This window comes from Jaculus jaculus, chromosome 13 (assembly GCF_020740685.1).
Source record: "Jaculus jaculus isolate mJacJac1 chromosome 13, mJacJac1.mat.Y.cur, whole genome shotgun sequence".
NCBI classification, from domain to species: Eukaryota; Metazoa; Chordata; class Mammalia; order Rodentia; family Dipodidae; genus Jaculus; species Jaculus jaculus.
This window is the reverse complement of record NC_059114.1, coordinates 12,382,464-12,401,085: the sequence shown is the minus strand read 5'-3', so window position 1 is coordinate 12,401,085 and position 18,622 is coordinate 12,382,464. Positions and strand designations below refer to the sequence as shown.

At 51.1% G+C, this 18,622-nt stretch overlaps 1 protein-coding gene across 1 annotated transcript in view; it reads left to right on the top strand.

Annotated features, from left to right (window-relative positions):
• Positions 1 to 11,588: 11,588 nt before the first annotated feature.
• Positions 11,589 to 18,622, top strand: part of Kiaa1671 (KIAA1671 ortholog) — a 172,705-nt gene continuing 165,671 nt past the window's right edge. Inside the window, exon 1 of the mRNA XM_045132300.1 lies at positions 11,589 to 11,615. The gene's annotated coding sequence lies outside the window, so the exon portion shown is untranslated. The remainder of the gene's footprint in view (positions 11,616 to 18,622) is intronic.

The window sequence follows — 18,622 nt, the reverse complement described above, 5'->3', positions numbered from 1 at the left end:
CCTGCCTGCTGATGGCGTAGCAGGTGAAGGAGGGGCCTGGCATCAGCTTCCCCTAGCTCGTGGCTAAATGAACAGCCTACCCAACTGTGTCATGGGAGTTCTGGTTAAAGGTGACACAGTGGATGGACAGAGGAAAGACGGACAAAGAGGCCGGAGCAGATAGCCAGGAGTAAGTTTGGAAAGGAGTGGGTAGCATTAAGAATGTCACCTTGGGGGCTGGAGAGATGGCGTTTGCCTGCAAAGCCTAAGGACCCAGGTTCGGTTTCCCAGGTCAGTCTGAGCTAAAATGAAACCCTACCTCGAAAACCCAAAAGTAACATAAAATATAAAGGGTAGGAGAGGGTTCGTGGGTACTTCCTCTGCTTACTGACCCAACAGGTCTGTGCTATTATAACCCCATTTTTTCATAAACAGACAGAGGTTTGGAGAATCGGAGTCATTTGCCTCGGAAAATCCAGCTAATTCAATGGTAGCACCAGAATTAGGAGGAGCACGTAGTGGGTACTTTGTGGTCAGCTTTTTGTTGTGTTTTGTTCTTCAAGCAAGGGACTCTCTCTAGCCCAGGCTGACCTGGGATTCACTATGTAGCCTCAGGCTGGCCTCGAACTCAAGGCGATCCTTCTACCTCTGCCTCCCAAGGGTTGGGATGAAAGACGTGCGCCACCATGCCCGGCTTGTGGTCAGTTTTGAAGGCTGTATGTTCGTCCTCAGAGCAGCTGGACCAGGCAAACGTCCACCCTCTCCCCTCCCCTTTGTTGTTAAGATCGACTGTAATGCCTTGTCATTTATTGTCAAACCTGGCACTGCTTGAAGAACGGCCGGGAGCAAGTGTGCAGCGCACAACTCTGGACCGCGCGCTAGAGGCCATCCCGGGTCTGCGCGGTGATGACAGCGGTCGTCCAGCAGGTGGCAGTATAGTACCACGAAGAAATGGCACCTTTCTCTGCACAAAGGTGCCATGTGGGATGGCAGCTGCCTTTGGAACATCCAGTTTGCTAAAATACAGGAGGTCACACACACCCCCACTCGGCACCTGCATGGTCATGGTGCCCAGAACACACAAGTTTCACAGCTGTTCTGAAGGGCTACCGGGTGCAAAGGACCCTCAGTCTCTACTGCACAGGGGCCTGCTTCTCCCTGTAGATCGGTTGGACTGTCCCAAGCCCAGGGGCTGGGTGTGCACAGGCCTCACTTTCCAGGCAAAGTCAGGAATGTCCTCGGGGGTCCTGAAGGTCGCCGGTTCTGGTTCCAGGTGTCATCCTGCAGCCGAAAGCAGTAGGCAAGGACGCCGTAGGAGAACGTGGGAGTCTGGAAACGGGCAGGGGACGCGAGGCTGCGGGCCGAGACGCAGGTGAGGAAGAGCCGCCGGGTCAGGGGCCCGATGAGATGGGGAGGCTGCGGGAGCAAGACGGCCCCCAGCCAGGGACCTGGTCCTGTGGTCAGAGCCCGGGTTGGCAGTCCCCTTTGGCCTAAGGAAGGTGCCAGCGACTTCTGGCTGTTGGCATTGTCCTAACAAGTTCTGGAGGAGGGGGCTTGCAAGACCAGTGATGTCACACAGAGACCTTTGAACAGTGCCGGCACTTCATGCACTGTGCAGTATCAACACTGGGCCACGCCAGGCCACACTCTTCATTCATTCATTCACTTTCTCAGCCCAGCAGGGCCCCCCCTCATTCAAACAGCCTGCTTCTGGGCTGGAGAGATGGCTGAGCAGTTAAGACACTTGCCTGCAAAGCTTAAGGACCCATGTTTGACTCTCCAGATCCCATGTAAGCCAGATGCACAAAGCTAAGGCAAGTGCAAGGTCGCACAGGCAAGCATGAGGGCCTGAGTCCCCATCCCTAGCCCTCATGTAAAAGCCAGGTACGGTGGCAAATGCCTGTAGCCCCAGAGCTAGGGCGGCAGAGCCAGGAAGATCCTAGGACCTGCTGAATAGCTAGCCTGGCAGAATGATGAGCACTATATTCATAGAGAGACTCTTATCTCCAGAAATTAAGGTGGAGGGCTGAAGAGATGGCTTAGCAGCTAAGGCTCTTGCCTGCAAAGGCTAAGGACCCAGGTTTGATTCCCTAGTATCCATGTAAGACAGATGTACAAGGTGGTGCATGACTCTGGAGTTTATTTGCAGTGGCTAGTGGTCCTGGAGTGCCCATTCTCTCTCTCTCTCTCTCTCATAAATAAATAAATAAAATATTGGTTTAAAAAAAAAAAGACCCTCTGTGGTTGCATGCCAGCAAGTGAGATGAGGTCCCTTGGGTGGATGAGGAAAGACTTATTTTTCTCTTCTCACCAAAACCTACCTCTCTATGAGTCCCCAAGTCCCAGACGTGCCGTTCCAGTTGGGAGTCTGGGAGCTGAGCCCACAGTGCCTGGGGAATTGTCCCTGCTCTCTCTGCTGTCCCAGAGTCCTTTGGGTGTTTCTGACCTTGAAAAAAAAAAAAAAAAAAGAACAAACTCCTGTTTTCCAGATAAGGCTCAATGTCACCTGGGAAAATCACACCAACCAAGCAGGTGCCCAGAGAGCTAAATGAGGCTTTATAACCTGAAACCACATCCGGCCAGGCTCCAATTATCTAGAGTCCACCCACAGTGAGTGAGGTTGAAAAAGAAGGAATGCTGTCTCTTCAAGCTCAGAAATGAACTTTTTTTCTTTTCCCTTTTAATATTTTTATTTATTTATTTATTTATTTATTTGTAAGGAAAGAGAGAGAGAATGTGCATGCCTGGGCCTCTAGCCACTACAAACAAACTCCAGACACAAGGTGCCACCATCTGCATCTGGCTTATGTGGGCTCTGGGGAATAGAACGGGGTCCTTAGGCTTCACAGGCAAGTGCCTTAACCACTAACCCATCTCTCCAGCCTCAGAGCTGAACTTTTCACAGCAGCCAACTTTTCCCACTCTAAATCCTTTCAGCACCTCGCTTCAGGAAGCCCTTGGAGGGGCCCAGTGAGTAATGAGCAGGCTGTTCCCAACTGCTCCTGTTTCACGGGCCAGAAATCCAGGCTCAGGAATTGAGTGGTAGGCTCTGACTCAAAGTCAGGGGACCAGGCTTCCTGTCTCTCAGCCTGAGGCCCTCAGTGATATTAAGGGTTTAATTCCAAAGCCAGACATCCCTAGTGAGCTTAGAACACCATCAACTGTCCTGACGACTCCAGCCAGGATCACGGATGCTCCAAGAAGGACCAAGGTCAGCCATGGGGGAATCTCAGGAGGACAGAGGGGACTTGGGCGGTGCTGCCAGGGACTTGATATGCGAAGGGACATCTTTGTTGTTCTCAGCTTCTACGTCCTCATCTATAAACTGAAGGCATAGCCTCAACTGCTGTGTACTCGGCGCCCACAGTGACCCAAAGCCCTCCCAGAAGACAATAGGGAACACGACATGGGTCCTTCCTTCGATGAGGTTAAGGTTTTGTGATCAAAACAGAAATATGGTGTGTGACAATATGATCCATAGATCCATCTATTCACCCATCTACCAGCTATGCACTCATCCCTCAACTCAGTCAAGCATGCATGTCTGTTTCCATCCATCCACAAACCTATCCACTCACCCATCCATCCACCCATCCACTCACTCAGGCATTCATGCATGCCTACCCATCCATCCATCCTTCCACCCATCCATCACCCATTCATCCATTCATCCATCCTTCCACCCATCCATCCAGCACCCATGGTTATCTGACCAAAAGTAGCTGATGGAAGGAAAGCTTTTATTTTGCCTTAAGCAGTCTTGAGGGGAAGCTTCATGCCGGCAGGGGACAGCAAGGCATTAAAGGTTAGATATATGACTTTAGCCACAGCAGGTGAAAAACAGCATCAAGAGAGTGAGCCTGATTCTAGCAAGAGGGGGCTGCCTACAGCACACATAAGCCAGTCCCCAAAAGGCTCCACCTCCCAAAAATGCCATCAGCTGGGCACCACGCATTCAGAACACTTGAGTTTATAGGGAACCTCTCATTCAAGCGACCCACACCCATCTATCAACCATTTTTCTATGCAACCACCAATCTTTCCATCCACGCACACACCGATTCACCCATCTATCCATCTACCCACCCAAAAACTATCCATCCTCCCACGCATCTGCACACTTATCCTCCCATTCATTCGTTCACCCATCCACAAGAAATTTCAAGGCTTTCTACCCGCCTCCCCAGGCCTATAGAACCCCTGAGCAATGCCAGAGGACTCTAGTCCAGCTTCCTCCCTGCCCTCCTCACCTCCACTGACTCCTCTTTCGAGGATCCCCATGCTCCGGAACAAGACTCCAACGTGACCACCTCTGCTCCAGCTCTGGGTTTGAACTTAAGCCTGGGATCCTGTAAAAAAGTTCTCTTTGGCTTTAAAGGACACATTCAGGCTGGCGAACAAAGCTGGGGCACGTGATCCACTGGTGCAAGAGACTTGTGTGCATTCCAGCGTGGGTCTTCCTTCCCACTTCCTGAAATTGATAGCCTTTTATTCCGAGCTGCCAGAGAAGGGCTGAGACAAGAGAGAAAAACGCCAGCCCCAGATAAGATGGGGGTTCCTGGGTAGGAGAAGGTACAACTAGGGGTCTAGCTGATCTATGGTCATCTTGTGACTGTCAGCGAAGGAAGTGTAACTCACTTATAGAAGCGTGGGTAGGATATAAGTGTGCTGGTTCACAGAACTGAAAAGTCTGTGCTGCAGCTTCAGGCATAGCTTGATCCAGGTGAATAAAAATGGTCATTTCCCCCTCCCAACATCTATCTCTCTCTACCTCCCCCCCCCTTCCAGGCTCTGTCTAATGCTGTTTGGTCTCTGGGTGGCCCTAGGCTGACATTGTCACCCTCCCAATAAAGACATCTCCTCCTTGCACATAGTCGTGAGCGAGTTGTGGTTATTTCTCAAGCCTTGGATCACATGCCCCATCCTGGTGTGAGCCAATCATCACAGCCAGAGAAATGGTGGACGCTGATTGGCTAAATCTAGTTCCTGCTGGCATTGAAGTTTGATAAGGTGGGGACTATCATGAGATTCAGCCCCCACAGCCACAGGGGATGAAGGTAGGGGGAAGGAATGGACCCCCAGGCTCTTAAGAGGAAAACAGAGGGCTGTCAGAAGCAGCTCCTTCTAAATTAATTGTAGAAAACCTTAGTGGACATTAAGTGTGAAACCTTAGGGTCCCTCTGCTTTTCTGGACCTCAGTTTCCCCACCTGTAAAATGAGAGCAGCTGGAGTGGGGGGGTGGCTGCCAAGATTTCTTCGCATTTACTTGATCAGTTACATGTTCCCTTGTTTTCTTTTTTAATTAATTAATTTGCAAGCAGAGAGACAGTGAGAATGGGTGCGCTGGGCCCTTCAGCCTCTACAAACGGACTCCAGATGCATGCACCACTTTGTGCATCTGGCTTTACATGGGTACTGGGGAATCGAACCCCAGAGTTGTTAGGCTTTAAAGGCAAGCACCTTATCCGCTGAGCCATCTCTCCAGCCCCTTGTTTTTCTTTTAATATTACTTGTTGGAGGGCTTGGGTGCAGGGTTTGGTGCTCACTAGCTGTATCGGGCTTGATACACCTTCAGATGCTGGGGACCACCCAGCCTCCAGTGACTCCCTCCTGCAGAGACCCTGAGCCAGATAGCCACTGGGTAGCCCAACTACCATTGATGTAGACAGGGTAGGAGGGTGCCAGCAGAGGGCGCCCTTGCTCCACACTGGGTCTGCCTTTCATGTGGCCTTTCTGGGCCAATCCCATAAAGCAAGTCTAGAATTTGGTCTTTCCTTCTTTAACTGCAAGTCTCCTTTCCTCCATCCTTGCTGGGCTGGCATCACATCCCAGATAAGGCATGGGCGTGGCCTAATATTTGTATCAGACTTTGTTTTCCAGGGAAGCTAGACCGTGATTCTAGCTGTGTGACCTTGAGCCATTTATCTAACCTCTCTGAACTCAGGTCCCTCAAACGGGATTGTCATGGCCCTGGGGATTGTCATGGCCCTGGGTGAGATCGCATACGCAAAAACACCTGGCTTTCAATAAAAGAGCTTTCATTAGCATCACTGTTACCAGGAAATACCGTCCCTTCGTGGGGCTGGCTGTTGGCCTCATAGAAAAAAAGAATTTAAAAACGGACTCAAGGGCTGGAGAGATGGCTTTGTGTTTAAGGTAGGTACTGGTAAAGCCAAAGGATCCAGGTTCAATTGCCCAGTACCCACATAAAGTTAGATGTACAAAGTGGCACATGAGTCGAGTATGTTTGCAGTGGCTAGAGGCCCTAGTGTGCCCATTCTCTTTTTCCCTCTATCTCTTTTTCTCTACCTCTTTCTACCAAATAGTTTTTATTTATTTATTTATTTAGTTAGTTAGTTAGTTAGTTAGTGCTTTTACAAGATAGGATCTCACTGTAGCTCAGGCTGACCTGGAAATCACTCTGTAGTCTCAGGGCAGCCTCAAACTCATGGCAATCCTCCTACCTCTGCCTCCCGAGTGCTGGGATTAAAGGTGTGCACCACCATGCCCGGCAATAAAAATATTTTTTAAAAAAAGAAACCGGAGGGCAATTTTACTGGAGTTTGAAAGAAAGCAAATCAGGCAAGCTGGAGATTTGGGGGAGCCTGAGGATTTGGGCTAGTATCTGAGATAGAGGGAAAGGGGAAAAAATGGTTGGCTTAGTGGTTAAGGTGCTTGCCTGAGAAGCCTAAGGACCTAGGTTCGATTCTCTAGGTCCCATGTAAACAAGATTCACAAGGGGGTGCATGTGTCTGGAGTTCGTTTGCAATGGTTAGAGGCCCTGGCATGCCCATTCTCCCCGCTCCCAGTCTCACTCTGTCTCAAAAAATAAGACATAAATAAAATTCTCTTTAATGATGACTTGAGCCCTGGCACGCTGTGGAAGAATCAGTAAAACTTGTAGGATAAAAAAAGAAGAAGGAGAAAAAGAAAGAAAGAAAGGAAGGAAGGAAGGAAGGAAGGAAGGAAGGAAGGAAGGAAGGAAAGAAGGAAGGAAGCAGGCAGGCTTCACAGGGATGTTCTGTAAGCAAGTGAGTGGAGAGAGAAACCTGGGGTGATTAAGTATGCCTCATTAAGGGGACTGCTGTCCTTCCCATCTCCTTCAGGTGTCTCTGGTGGTGGCTCACGATTTTGGAGTTACAGCTTCAAAAGTCATTTTTCCAGATGATTGACAGGCCTGTTTGGACTAACTCTTAAGGGAGGAGGCATTAGTATGTCTTTATAATCTTATAATCTTTTGGGCAGCTTAGAGTATCACATCTCCACCCAGGGCCAGAGGAATGACTCAGCGCCCCCATTCTTTCTGCCAAAAATCATGTAAAGAATTAAAGAAAAATAAATCTGTAAGAAAGCTGTGCTTCACCAAAAGGAAACAGTTTCCCTTAATGGGCTCAACAAAGCCCAGCTACCTCCACCTTCTAGAGAGGGCAATTTGAATGTTTCCATTTCTTAAAAAATTAGCTTGCGGGCTGGAGATATGGCTTAGCGGTTAAGTGCTTGCCTGTGAAGCCTAAGGACCCCGGTTCGAGGCTCAGTTCCCCAGGTCCCACGTTAGCCAGATGCACAAGAGGGCGCACGCGTCTGGAGTTCGTTTACAGAGGCTGGAAGCCCTGGTGCCCATTCTCTCTCTCTCCTTCTATCTGTCTTTCTCTCTGTGTCTGTCGCTCTCAAATAAATAAATAAATAAATAAATAAATAAATAAATAAAATTAAAAAAAAAATTAGCTTGTTAACCAGGGAAACAGGAGGTGGGGTCCAGAGCTGATCATGAGAGGCAGGGGAGGGCCTCCAAGCTTGCTCACGTCTGGCTAGCTGCCTGGCATCACTACAGCCAGCCTGGCCTTGGACCCTGCGGTGTATAAGTGCTGACTCAACATGTCTGGGGCGGGGGCTGGGCTAGTCACTGTGCTCTGGACCTCAAAACCTAGGTGAGGCAGGAAGAAACCTGCGTTCAGTGCTCTTGTGGGTAGGGGGACAAGATTAGACACTTCGTGCCTAAGTATGCGATTTGTCTCCACGTCACCATCAGGAAGGCTTCTGGGTGCACTGAGGGTAAAGCGACCGTCATTAAAAAGCAAAAGGCAAGGTCCACAGCACAGGTCTGGTGTGTGTGTGGGGGGGGGGAGGCAGTATTTCAAAGAATCTATTGGCCTTCACCTTCAAGAAGCAGGGAAGAGGGACAGACAGGCCTGGGACAGTGACTCATGCTTTTAATCCCTGCAGTCAGGACACTGAGGCAGGAGGATTGTCATAAGTTTGAGGCCAGCGTGGACTCCACAGAGACCCTGGCTTGACAAACCTTTGTTGTTTTCTGCACAAGGCCTGTGCAATACTGGACCCATTAACATGTCATCAGTGATGATGGAAGAGGGCAAAATAAATAAATAAAAGACCATCAAGATAGGAGAGGGAAGAGGCAGGGCCTCATGGCATTAGGATTGGGAGGAGGATAAAAGAAAGTACTAGGAGGGAGTTATAGATACATTACATACATGTATGAAAATCATAATATTTTCTTTTGTTTTTTTCAAAGTAGGGTCTCACTCTAGCTCAGGCTGACCTGGAATTCACTATGTAGTCTCAGGTGGCCTCAAACTCACAGTAATCCTTCTACCTCTGTCTCCCAAGTGCTGGGATTATAGACATGCGCCACCACCCCTGGCCAATAAAATGTTAAAAAGAAAAAAAAAAAAAGATGTGAGAAGATGGTCCTTGCCAGGCAAAGTGTTGTAGAGCCACATCGATCACTCAGGCGGCTGGAGTCACAATGTCACACAACCTACTCAGTCCCTCAGGCACACTCCGAGCCCTCAGAGTCATCTGCGGCTGAGGTTGGACGGTAGTGATGGACCAGCCCCGTCATTCCAGCAAGTGTTTCTTTGCTTGTTTGTTTTTCGAGGTAGGGTCCCGCTGTAGCTCAGGCTGACCTGAAATTCACTATGCAGTCTCAGGGTGGCCTCGAACTCACAGCGATCCTCCTACCTCTGCCTCCCAAGTGCTGGGATTAAAGGCATGTGCCACCACGCCCGGCTCATTCCAGCAAATGTTGAACAGAACTTTCAGGGAGACTCTGGGAGCAGGCAACCTAGTTCCCACAGACTTCCTGCGGGAGGAGGCAGAAGATGACGGGGAAGGGATTCTGGGACAGTCCTTGTGGGGAGCACTGTCCTCCATCTTCCAGAGCAGAACAGCTAGGGCCATGGAGTGCTGGCTCTGGAAAGGGCTTGGAACCTGACACCCTTCCTGGCCAGGGTGCAATCCCTGGGTGCGCGCATGTGTGTAGCTGGCAGCCTTTCGCCTGGCAGAGCATAGGAATGCAGGGGGAAGTGGCTAAAAGCAGGACAGAACACACCTCTCCTCCCAGGAAGTCCTGCCCATGTGGAGCCAAGAGGACTTTGGGAGTTGTAGTTGTTTTTTTTTTTACCATCTGGGATTCCATCAAAGCTTTACTTAAAACAGGAGCTGGAATGTAGCAGGATGGGAAATGGTGGTGGTCACGACTGGGGACACGTCCGAGTTAGCGATCTCTGTGGGTGTCAGGAGGCAGGCTGTTTTGTACCCTCCCTACTTATGTCCTGAGTTAGGCAGAAGGTGCCAGGCAGGACTACGCTGGCTGGGGAGCCGGGAAACACGGATAATCAGCTAACCAGGAGTCTGGCTGATGTGTATTAGTTTATCAAGATTTGTCCAGGAGAGACTGGAAGGTTCCTGGAGGTTAGGGAAGAACGTGCCACGTTGCAGGATATCACAGATGGGCCTCTTGTGCGTCCAGCAGCTGTACATTGAGCACCTAGTATGCGCTAGACACAGGGAGTTAGGAGGGAACAGGAGTGCCTTCTAGAAGGAGGCGTGGACATGCATACGAACGTCATGTAAAAGCCCTGCTTTAAGGTGGACTATGAGGGATTTCAACTTGCACAGCAAACCCTTCAGTCTCCTGCCCCCACAGACTCTCTGTGGGAGTGGTGGTGTCTGCTGAGATTGGTCCTGTTGTTGACTGCGCCCGTGACATCCAGATGACCAAAGGGGAACAAGGCCTCCTGGAGCTGCCAACCTACCACTCCTGAGTTCTGTCACTGTGGGCAAGTCCCCAGGGAGTCTCAGCTGTCCATCCCTCTACTTCAAAAGGGTTTCAGTGTGAAGGACTAGGTGAGCTGTCCCCAAGACGAAGCTGAGGCGAGAGAAAGTCCCCACGATTCTCTAGAAGCTGTGAGGTGATGGTCACATCTCTCTTTTCTAAGAGCACAAACGATGTATTTCCCGTTACTCATGTTCCGTCACGTCCCTTGGGAGCACCTGTCACAAATGCCACTCAATTTGCCCATGCACTGTCCCTCTGTCCCCACGTCCAGCAACCCCCCGAGCCTGAATCTTGCCAGCTGCTTCAGAGCTGGAAAGCTCGCAGCACAGAGGACCATAGCTGGGTCTAGTGGAGTGTGATATAGTCCAGCTCAGGAGTGGTGAGGGGACTGAGACAAGACGACCCACCGAGCCCAGGAGATTGAGAACAGCCTATGTAACACAGTGAGACCGTGTCTCCAAAAACCAATGTGGCAGATTGAATAAGAAAGAACAGGGCCGGGAGATAGCTTAGCGGTTAAGGCACTTGTCTGTGAAGCCAAAGGACCCAGGTTCGATTTGCCAGTACCCAAGTGAGCCAGACGCACATTGTGGCTCATGCATCTGGAGCTCGACTGCTGTGGCCATTATCCTCTCCTCTCTCTCTGACTTTCTCTCTTTCAAATAAATAAATACAAATAAATTATTTTAAAAACACATTTTCACTTGCAAGGGAGACCTCTATTTGATTCTCACAATTGGTCTTCAATTCTCTAAACTTATTACTCCCATCCACCACGGTGATAAGAAGGATATCTCAGCTGTTAATGGCGCTTGCTTGCAAAGCCTGACCGCCGGGAGAGGGGGGGGGTTCAATTCTCCACTACCCATGTAAAGACAGATGCACAAAGTGGTGCATGCATCTGGAGTTCGTTTGCAGTGGCAAGAGGCCCTGGCGCACCCGCTCTTTTTCTTTCTTTTTCTGCTTGCAAATAAATAAATAAAAATATACTTTTAAAAAATAGGCGCGCACACACACACACACACACACACACACACACATACACACACAGAGTGGGCGCCCTGAAGAAATTCCGTGCATTTCCCGCGCCGGCCTGGCGAGGGCGCCCGCGCTGTGCGCACACGTGCCGAGGGACCCAATTCCCACGGGGTGGGAAACCTGCGGGATGCAGCGGCTGCCACCAGAGATGCTCGAGGGGCGCGAGCGAGACATCCCAGCCGAGGGAGGAGCATGCGGGGTGGGGGGGTCACCCTGGGCAGGGACCGAGAGCAGCGTCGCCAAGAAGACACAGAACCTGCACCTCCAACACCTCCGCCCCCTCCCGCCCCTGCCTCCGGACGGCCGCTCGTTGAGCTGACCGAGACGACTCCGGGCGACTGCGCTCCGCCCCGAGCCTGTGCGCGCATGCGCCGCCGGCCGCGGTTGCCAGGGCGACGGGGCGCTTCCCGCCCGAGGCCCCGCCCCCAGCAGGCTAGGCTGCGCGGGCCGCGGCGGGCAGGTGCGGCGGCGGCGGCGGGCAGGTGGCTGCGCGGCGCGGGCCGGCGCGGGCTGCAGGGTAGGTTGCGCGGCGCGGCGCTGCACGGCGGGCATCGGGTGGGCAGGGGGTACCGGCGGCGGTCCACGCGGGCCCGCGAGCTGCCGATGGGCGGGTGGAGGAGGCGGCGGCGCGTGAGGGCCCCTAAGTTCCTGCCCCGCCAGGCAGAGGGGTGTAGGGGAGATGGGCGGGGTGTGTGGGGGGGCGGGGGGGGATTGGAGAAAAGTTGGCAAAGTTGGCGAAGGAAGAAGAGGCGGGTGTGTGTGTGTGTGTGTGGGAACCCGGTGGTGAATCCCCGGGCTCCGATGCCCGGCTTTTTTTTTTTTTTTTTTGAGACGGATCTCGGGGATCCCGTCTCCCGAGACTTGGGCGCGGGATGATTCCGCAAGGGCCACCCTATGGATCTCACGACACCCGGCTTGGTGACCAGGAGGGCATCTGGTGCTTGCATCCCATCAGATCCCCCGGTTCGGGAGGTGGAGACAAGCAGACGGTGCCCCTCGGGGTTGAGAGCCGGTTCGGATCCCTCTGACCCCTATCCACGCGGGTCCGCGTCTCGCGGGTGGAATAGGGCGATCTGGCTTGCTGCGACCTGGGGATCCGGAGATCCAAGCACCCGCTGGGATGTATGTGGATCGGGATGTCCGCGCGCTTTGGAGGCCCGGCGGTGACCAAGCCCGGGGAGGGAGAGGGGCGGTGCGGCCCGTGCATGTCCCAGGACACCCATGGGCTCGGGATGCGACCTCGCCGCGCGGGCCCAGCTCCCCTCGCGCCTCCTCGCAGCGCCGGCGCGAGGGTGGGTGGGATGAAGGCTGGAGGAGAGGGCGATCTCGCGCCCCGGCCTATGGGGTGTGGGGGAGGGTCCTCCTCCCCTAGGTGGCACCGCCGCTCAGGGCCACGGGTGGGGGACTCCTGGAAAAGGAAGCGTCCGTGGACCCGCGCCCGAGCCTGACCTTTCCACACCCTCCCTGCACCCTCGCCTCGCATCCGTGCGCCGCGCCCTAAAGCCCAACCCCGGGCGTCAGGGATTCGGGGCTGGATGACCTCTGTGAGCCGCCTCCTGGGCCAGGGCTTTCTGCTGGCCGGGGCTGAACTTTCACTAAGCCAGGAGCAGCCATTATTACTCTCTGGAAGAGAGATCGTACCTGTTGCACAAAGAAAGGGCTTTTTTTTCCCCCTCTTTGGAGCTTCTTTGCGACCTTGGGGAAACGACACTTAGCCAGCCTGAGCTCTGGTTTCGACTCTGGACAAAGTGGTGAGGAATGGGGGGGGGGGGGGTGTCACTTCGCAACCCTCAGCCTCCCTGCCCAGGACTGGCAGGGCGCAGTCCTAGGTGGGTATGAAGCCTGGACTGTCTCAGTATTGGGTCCTTCTGCATTTGCTGAGCTCGGTGTTTCCCGTCACCTCCCCCATGGCAGTATCCCAGGAAAGGCCCCAGAAACCCTACTCCCTTTCCTTCTTTTAGCAGTGGAGTACAAAGCTGTTTAACACTGGGACTGCCTTCCAATGAAGAAATAGCCACTCCAGGCCCCTCACTGCAGAGAAGCGCTGGGTTTGGCTAATCAGTAACCAGGACATTTGGACAAGGCATCTCCCTGGCCAGCTATCCCTCTACTGATCCAGCCAGGCTCCTTTGACAGACATGGGCTGAGCCTCAGGGCATGGTCACCAGGGCAGACAGCAAGCTGGGAACCTGGTGTTGGGCTGGGGGAGAATCCTTTTAAAGGATTTGAGGGCTTGTCAAGGGTGCAATTACCCAGAGAACTGCAGAGTTCCCCACGTAGCACCTGGGCACGTGTTCTGGCTGGGCCCCTGCTCCTTAGCCAGTGTGCATGGGGGACCCACCAAACACCTGATGTGTGGTCCCGTGCAGCTCAGGACCTGTCCTCCTGGGATGTCCTCCTTGGAGCACTCTGGCCTGCCCTCCCATCCTGGTTCCTGGTGTTGGAGGTTCATCTCTCACCCCAAATTTTGAGCTCGACACCCCACCCCAGGGAGCCCCGAGAACTGACTCTTACCACTCAGGCTGACCTTAGCCAGAGAACGGAGTGGCCAGCTGTCTGTCCCTGACCATTTGTCCTCTCATCACCAGAATGCATAACCAACTCAGAGGATGAACTCAGGGATATGTGGATGAGCCATTCATTCATTCATTCATTCCTTCATTCATTTATTCACTCAACAAATAGTTCAAGACATGGGCTAGAGAGAGGGCTCAGAGGTTAAGGTACTTTGCCTGAGAAGCCTAAGGATCCAGGTTCGATTCTCCAGTACCCACATAAGACATAAGACAGATGCACAAAGTGACGCCTGTGTCTGGAGTTATTTGCAGTGGCTGGAGGCCCTGGCGTGCCCATTCTCTCTCTCAAATAAATGAATAAGCATTTTTATTTATTTATTTATTTATTTTTGTTTTTTTGAGGTAGGGTCTTTCTCTAACCCAGGCTGACCTGGAATTCAGTATGGAATCTCAGGGTGGCCTCGATCTCACGGCGATCCTCCTACCTCTGCCTCCCAAGTGCTGGGATTAAATGTGTGCATCACCAAGCCCGGCTCACAAATAAATTTTTTTTTGTTTTTGTGTGTTTTTTTTTTTTTTTCAAGTGCAAGACATATTTGAGGTCAAGAGGCTCGCAGCTACTTCCTGAAGGGTGAAGCCTTGGTCCATCCAGAAAGGCAGAATGGGAGTGGTGGGGGAGGGGCTGCTACCTTGGGTGGTGTGGAGGAAGGCGGTCTGAAGTGCAGTTTCCTGCCCAGCTTGCTAGCCACAGAAGATAGGAGGCATGGCCCAGAGTAGCTCAGGATGTGTCCTCGTGGGATGGACAGAACAGCTCCAGCAGAGGTCCTGGATCGGTAGGTGTCATGGAGTGATGTCCTAACAGACAGTCCCAAACTGTGCCAGCACTGGGGACTCCGCACTAAGCGACACATGTTCATGAAACGGATCTCTTGTCAGTGTTATATTGAAAGAGCAGGCTGGAGGGGTGGCTTAGTGGTAAAGGCGTTTGCCTGCAAAGCCAAAGGACCCAGGTTCGATTCTCCAGGACCCACGTTAGCCAGATGCACAAGGGGTCACACACATCTGGAATTTGTTTGCAGTGGCTAGAGGCCCTACTGTGCCCATTCTCTCTCTCTCTCTTTCTCTATCAAATAAATTAATTAGTAAAATTAATTAAGTCGTAAGGCTCCCTGTTAATAATTGCTGTGCCCAGAGCACAGGGCACATTGAGTGAATAAAAGACCTTTGGCAACAGAACTTCTCTTTTATACCCCCCTGTTCTGTCTTGAAGGATTTAGGACAGAGAGGGTTGGACAGCCCTCCCTCCCCCCAGGATTAAAGGGGAGGAATGAGTTGTAGCCCAGCCTCTGGGACCCGGGAGTTTTGGGAGGTGTCAGTAGAGCCAGAAGTGCATCGGAACCTCTGCTTTGGGCTGGGATCTGGGCTGGGCTCTTTTCTTTCGTTTCTACCTTATAATAGACGGTTCCAAGCAGTGCTGTTCTGGGGACCCCACAAGGAGCAGCTCATGAAGCAGGAGCGTTAAAAGGTCACACAGCTGGGAAGTGGGATCTGAACTCAGACCTCTGTCTGCCTCACAGCCACTTACTTCCAACTTGAGCCCCCCCCCCCACTGGTGTGACCGCCCACTCCCTCCAGTGAGCGGAACCCCTAATGGAGATGTGGGCACATCGTGCCTGTGTAATTTTTCTCCCTTCTGTGGGATGAATATTTCATTGAGCATCTTATGCAGGATAAGCCCTGAGCTTGTGAAAAATTCAAAAGATCTCCTGTCCCCAGGAGCCCTCCAGTCAATTCTGTGGGAGGAAGGGACGGGGCAAGGCAGCCTGGCACAAGCAAGGAAGTAACTTATGGAGTTATGTTCTTGACTTTCAGGCACAAGTTATCACTTGTGAATTGAGCAGTCAAGCGACCCTCGGAATGAGTGCTTTCTAGCCTTGTCTCCATTAAGAGTAGAGAGATGGCTTAGTGGTTAAGCGCTTGCCTGTGAAGCCTAAGGACCCCAGTTCGAGGCTTGATTCCCCAGGACCCACATTAGCCAGGTGCACAAGGGGCCACATGCGTCTGGAGTTCGTTTGCAGTGGCTGGAGGCCCTGGCGTGCCCATTCTCTCTCTCTCTTCCTCCTCTCTCTGTCTGTCGCTCTCAAATACATAAGTAAAATGAATAAAATATTTAAAAAAGAAGAGTAGAAGTCATGGGCTGGAGACGTGGCTCAGTGGTTTAGGCACCGGTGCTTGCCCACAAAGTCTAAGGACCTGGCTTCTGTTCTTTCTCGCTCACTCTCTTTCTGTGCCTCTCTCTCAAATAAATAAACAATATTTTAACAATACTTTTTGAAGGGGGCTGGAAAAATGTTTTTGTGGCTAAGACGCTTGCCTGTGAAACCTAAGGACCCACGTTCGATTCCCCAGGACCCACATAAGCCAGATGCACATGGCTGTGCATGTGTCTGGAGTTCGTTTGCAGTGGCTAGAGGCCCTGGTGTGCTCATTCTCTCTCTGTCTCTCAAATAAATTAATCAATTAAATATTTAAAAAGGGGAGCTGGAGAGATGGTTTAGTCGTTAAGGTGCTTGGCCACAAAGCCTAAGGACCCAGGTTCTATTCCCCAGTACCCACATAAGCCAGATGCACAAGGTAGCACATACATCTGGGGTTTGTTTGCAGTGGTTGGAGGGCCTGGTGTGCCCATTTTCTCTCTATCTGCCTTTGTCGCAAATAAATAAAGAAATAAATAAAATATTTTTAAAAAGAAGAAATGGGCTCAGAGAAGGTAAGTCACCTGCCTGAGGTCACACAGTAAATTATACAGCAGAGCTAATGTTTAATTCCATTTCTCTACTCCCATAATGGACCTAAAAGTAGCTTTTATAATTAGCAATGGGTGGTGGGGCTTAGACGGAAATGGACAGACAGTATCTGTATATACATAAAGATTTTTGAAAAAAAAATTTTGTTTATTTATTTGAGAGCAACAGAGAGAGAAAGAGAGAGAGAGAAAAAATGGGTATGCCAGGGCCTCCAGCCACTGGAAACGAACTCCAGGCCCATGCAACCCCTTGTGCATCTGGCTAACGTGGGTCCTGGGGAATCAAGCCTCGAACTGGGGTCCTTAGGCTTCACAGGCAAGCGCTTAAGCACTAAGCCATCTCTCCAGCCTGCATAAAGTTTCAGAAGAGTCCAGAGAGACAGTTGGCGCTCTGAGTAGAACTGGGAGTCTGTGACTGGAAGGTCACTTTCTACTGAACGGAATACCCTCTTTCCATTTTCTAAGCGTTTGGTATGATGCGTGTTATTTTTGCAATACTGACAGCAGGCCACATCCCGGCATGTTGTTTCTTGTGGCTGACTCAGCGATTGAATATCATACTCTGGAAACATGATTTCTACTCTTCTTAATCTTTTCAAAAATATTTTATTTGTTTATTTGAGAGAGAAAGAGGCAGATAGACAGAAAGAGAATGTCAGGACCTCTAGACACTGCAATCAAACTCCAGATGCTTGTGCCTCCTTGTGCATCTGGCTTATGTGGGTCCTGGGGAATTGAACCCTGATCCTTATGTTCTAAAGACAAGTGCCTTAACCACTGGGCCATCTCTCCAGCTCCTCTCTCTATTTTTTTTTTAAGTATTTAGTTAATTTATTTATTGGAGAGAGAGAGAGAGAGGCAGATAGCAAAAGAGAATGGGCATGCTGGAGCTTCCAGCCACTGCAAATGACCTCCAGACACATGCACCACCTTGTGCAGCTGGCTTACATGTGTACTGGGGAATTGAACCTGGGTCCTTAGGCTTCATAAGCAAGTGCCTTAACCACTAAGCTATTTCTCCAGCCCTCCCTGTTTAGAAAATATTTTATTTATTTACTTATTTGAGAAGGAGAGAGAGAGGGAAAGGCAGATAGAGAAAGAATGCCATTTCCTCTTTAGTCATGGAGATAATAAAGGACTGAGCTCTGCGGGCAGCTGTGAGGCATAAATGGCAAGGACTTGGTAGATGGCGCACACGCTGTGTGCAGATGCCACAGACACGGAGACGGTGGTCAGTGCATAATTGGGGAATAAACACATGATTGCATATATGTAAAAATATTCCTTTCTTTTAAAACATATTTTTAATTTTTATTTATTCATTTATTTGAGAGAGAGAAAGAGGCAGAGACACAGAGAGAGGGAGAGAGAGCAGATAGACATATAGAGAGAATGGGTGTGCCAGGGCCTTCAGCCACTGCAAACAAACTCCAGATGCATGCATTGCCTTGTGTATTTGGGCAGTCAAATCTGGATCTTTAGGCTTTGCAGGCAAGTTCCTTAATTGCTAAGCCATCTCTCCAGCCCCTTTTATTTCATTTTTTATTTATTTATTTGAGAGAGAGGAAGAAACACACAGAGAGGGAAGGAGGCAGTAAAAACATTTTTGTGTATTTATTTGCAAGCAGAGAGGAGAGAGAGAGTGAGAGAGAGAGAGAGAGAGCGCAATCCACAGCCTCCAGCCACTGCAAACTCCAGACTCATGTGCCACCTTGTGCATCTGGCTTACGTGGGTCCTGGTGAATCAAACCTGGCTCATTAGGCTTTGCAGGCAAGCGCCTTAACTGCTGAGTCTTATCTGCAGTCTGACATGTTCCTTACTTATGCGCGCGCGTGTGTGTGCGTGCGTGCGTGCGTGCATGTAGGCCAGGGATGACTTTGGATTTCTCAGGGGCACCGTTTGTTTTTTTTTGAGACAGTTACCAACTAGGGTAGTCTGGCTGTTCCGCAAGCCCCAGGATCTGCCTGTCTCCACTCCCCAGTGCTGATCAGAAGCATGTGACACCTTGCTTGGCACTTTATGTGGGACCTGGGGACCAAACTCAGTCCTCATGCTTGCAAGGAAAACACTTTACAAACCGAGGTATCTTCCCAGCCCCACATATTCTTCCAATAACAATAACAATAAAGAATTCCAGGGACTGGAGAGATGGCTCAGAGGCTGAGGTGCTTGCCTGTGAAGACTAAGGACCCAGGTTCGAT